General features: G+C 41.1%; 1 pseudogene; it reads left to right on the forward strand.

Moving 5' to 3' along the window:
* Positions 1-354: 354 nt before the first annotated feature.
* LOC117029320 (uncharacterized protein C1orf43 homolog) lies at positions 355-895 on the forward strand (annotated as a pseudogene).
* Positions 896-3966: the final 3071 nt, after the last annotated feature.

Here is a 3966-nt window from a genome sequence, read left to right on the forward strand (position 1 = left end):
TCCAGGGAGAGCCGTTGTTTACAATCTTAGCTGTAGAGGGTGCAGCTCACTGGCCCATGTGGGAATCGAACTGGCGACCTCAGCATTAGGAGAATGATGGTCCAACCACCTGAGCCACTGGGCCAGCCCAAAATATCCAATTTCAGGACCCCCCCCAATCTGCCATGTTTTCTAGCCAGGTCCACCTTGATTTTTCCCCATGAGGAAATGGCCAGGCAGCTTCAGAGAACCCAAGCACCCCTGCCTCTGTGGAGCCCAGGCTGACAAAGCAGGTTAGCAGGGTAAACCCGAGTAGTTGTGTGCGGGATGGAGAGGCCATGGAGTTCAACCATAACAGATGGTGAATGCCTACTGGTGATGGCCTACTGGAGTCTGGTGTGTGTACTGCTATTTATTTTTGAGAAGAGGCAAATCATGTGCTTTGCAATGAAATCCCACAGGGGAGTCATGTCCCTGTGGGACACAATGCCCTCGAGGACTTAAAAGAGGAGATTGATATTCAACTACCCACGGTTCAGTACATCAAGTATGAACGTTGTGGATGATGACGCAAGACTGCTACGGCTGGAAACCCAGGGAAATCAGAATTGCTACAACCTTCTATACAGGGTGAAAGCGCTGGGTGCCATCCGTGGCTCTGGTCTTTGGCCACAGGGAGTACCTGTACTATCAGGAGTCCCTGGATGAGCTGGCCACAGTGGTGAAAGCACGAAGTGGGAGCTCTCGGGGATAGCACCAGTCAGCAGCCAAAGACCTAACCCAGTCTCCTGAAGTCTCCCCCACAACCGTCCAGGTGATCTACCTCCCCTCAAGTCAAAAGAGTAACTGTGCCAAGCACTTCCCTGAATTGCAGAGCTTCAAGGACAACTATAACACATTGGAGAGTACTCTGTGATGGAGCTGAAGGTCTCTTCTATTGATGGAGCCAGACGAACTGCAGCGTCCCTGCTGGGAAGCCCTCAGATCACCTGGCTCAGCAGGCCCAGCCCGGGTCAGCGGAAGCTCCCACGGTGTCCAGAGCTCTAAGAGCTCATGCCTAGAGGATCGTTCTCCAACCTTTCTTAGGGCCAGTTTCAAAACATCGGTTAAGGCTTTATTTTCCTTTGGGAGTGCTTTTTTTCTGCAGTTGTATTCAGATGTTTTTCTTAATGTTTCTGTCAAAGCTTCCTTAAAAATCCTCACTTGGTTTTGATCATAGTCTATCTGCTCTTTTCTAGACTAGAAATATTCCCAAAGGTGAGAGTGGGGTGATAGGGTTTGGCGTCTTCCATGTTACCCCTTTGTATGTGATTGAATGGGAGCCATTTGGGTTTCGGACGTCTTAAGAGCTAATTGGTGGGAAAGGCAGACAGGAGCTGGCCAAAGTCTGGAGAGGCCTTGCGTGGCATGTGTTACAATCTACCCTGGTGCTGCACTTAAACCGGGATGTGTTAGAGCATTAACACAGCGTCCCTGACATACAAGGATCTGACCTTCCACTTTCATTCCACACTGTCGTGAATCAATTGAAAAGGGAATATTTTGACACCTGACATAATTCCATCCCCCTTCCTCTATTGGGGATGCTAGAGGATATTCTAAAAGAAAGCCTGGTTAGACCAATGCCGTTGTCTGACTTTATAAATTATTTAATGAAATGAACAATTAAAAAATACCCAATTTCATGTTACTATGTTTAATGTACATTGGAAAACACCCATGTTTCTAGTCTTTTTCTTTCTGCCACATCCTCATCTGTCAAAATTCTTGATGGTCTAGCTTAAGTTCAGCCTCCTTTCTAAAATCATCGTCAGTCCCCCAGTTGGATGTGATTTCTCATCCTCTCTTTTAAGGTCTTGCAGATTTTATTTATACTATTTGTAAAGAATACAAGTTTGTCAGCACAGTGAAATAACAAACTGGCCTTTCAGATTTGAAAACTTACAGAAGCCAGGGTTGGCATATATTATGCTGCTTTATGTGACACATTGTGTGTAACTTATAGTGAACTAGCTAAACGACACAGTGTTACAAACATGCACATATATATTAAGAGAAAAATGATAAGGAAAGTTGTCACCTACTGCAAATATACTCCTCTTGGGAGCTATATTTCATTTTAGTAGTTAATACTTTCACATACCTGCTAGGTACTTTCCTGCTTGCTTTTGAGTCATAAATTATTCTTTAAACACTGGAATACTTCCCGCTGTCAGGGTTTACACATTAAATTATAATCTAGAGCACTTCCTTTACCTAGCCTGGTGAGATTCAATATAGCCTCTAAGCCACTGACATTTTCCAGTAAATGATGGACAGTGCTACTGTTGCATTTCGGGCAGAAGAGGGAAATGGAATAAGCTATTATACTTTAATTTTAAAGAAATAGAGATAGCAGCAAATTATTGTCATGGCTGCTTTTTCTTACATTATACAGATTTTCACGTTAATGAAATGACTTCAATATTTGTGATTCCTACAAGTTTTTCTTCCAGGCTGTGATGGTCTTTTTTTATGAGACTGTAGCTATTTCTGATTATGTAGTGTTGCCTCTAATAATCTGCAAATCGGCTTTATTTTCTTATTGGTTTATGATCAACTTTTGTACGTAGAAATTAACTTTTGGTATCTCATATAACAAGGCTGTAAATCTTTTCTTATAACTTCTTACGTGAGTTATCCGTCGGGGAGCCCACATATATGCCTTAAGCTCAAAAAAAAACAGAATCACTGTATTTACCTCATTCTGCCACTGCTGCTGTACAAGTTCTCCTTTAGCACCTGGGATCATTCTAAGCTTCTCTCTCCCTCACCTCTTGTATCCAACCAATCACTAATTTTTCTCATGTAATACACAAGTAATTATGAATTGGATACAAATTGCTGGGATTTTAGGTAGTCAGTACCCCCTTTTTTTGTCCAGTGCAGAACCACTTGAGAAATAGGGTGTCAGAAAGTGGAGACTATAATACTGTCTTAATTGCTGCTAAACGTTTGAAGTAATGTGAGAGCTAAATGAACTGACTAGAATGTCATGGTAAGCCCTGGCTCCTCTCAGACCTTCCATCTGTTTTGGGAAAGTTCTGTGGGTAGATTTGGTGTTGAAAAGCTAACTTAAGCTCTCTGCCTCCCACAGGTCTGGTAGAGAAAGAAGAAAAGACATTCAAATCCTCAGTGATAGCAGATGATTGACATGGAATATGGACCGATGACTTTCAAACATAACAGAACCTGCCATCTTGGCGCTGGGAGGAGTGGTTGAGAAATGAGGCAGGAGGCAAGGAGTTTAAGTTAGAGTAGTCCATCTGCTGGAAACAAGAAAAATGGGAAATACATATACTCCTCCTCTGACAAAAAATAGGAAGAAAAGAGGGAGAGTTTGTAGTCGTGGAAATCAAAAGAAGACAGTTTTATAAGAAGAAAACAGTTAAGCACATTTCAAATGCCACCCTTGCATGTGATACTCTGTCTGGAATTCTTTAAGCTCAGAGTCTACTTACCAAGCTCATATTTCTCCCTGAAGGTGCAGTCAAGTGAGATCTCTGTGAGACCTTCGCTGATTTATGTAGTCAGAAGGCAGGTAGTTCTCCATCACCTATATTTGCTTTGCAATTGATATTTGTCTTTTAAAATTTACCATGTGTCAATGTAATTGTTTAAAGCTCTTTTTTTTCCCCCACCAGAGTAGGGACTCTGAAAGCAGATGTTGTATGCTGCATTAAAAATGACCAATACATTTTTGCTTTAAGATGTTTATCACTGTATGAATGATAAACAAAATAAATAGGTTGGAAATAACAATATCCATTATGTGAGTAGATTTAATGAATTATGTTGTAATCGTAAATGGGATACCAGATATGGTCTAAAATTTACATTTTTTCAAAGGATGTTCAGTAATATAAGAAAAATTTAAAAAAAACCTAACGTTATAGGTAGGAAAAAAGAAAGCTGCAAAATAGTTTATAAAAATTATATATCAATATT

Source organism: Rhinolophus ferrumequinum, chromosome 10 (assembly GCF_004115265.2).
Source record: "Rhinolophus ferrumequinum isolate MPI-CBG mRhiFer1 chromosome 10, mRhiFer1_v1.p, whole genome shotgun sequence".
Classification (NCBI taxonomy): Eukaryota; Metazoa; Chordata; class Mammalia; order Chiroptera; family Rhinolophidae; genus Rhinolophus; species Rhinolophus ferrumequinum.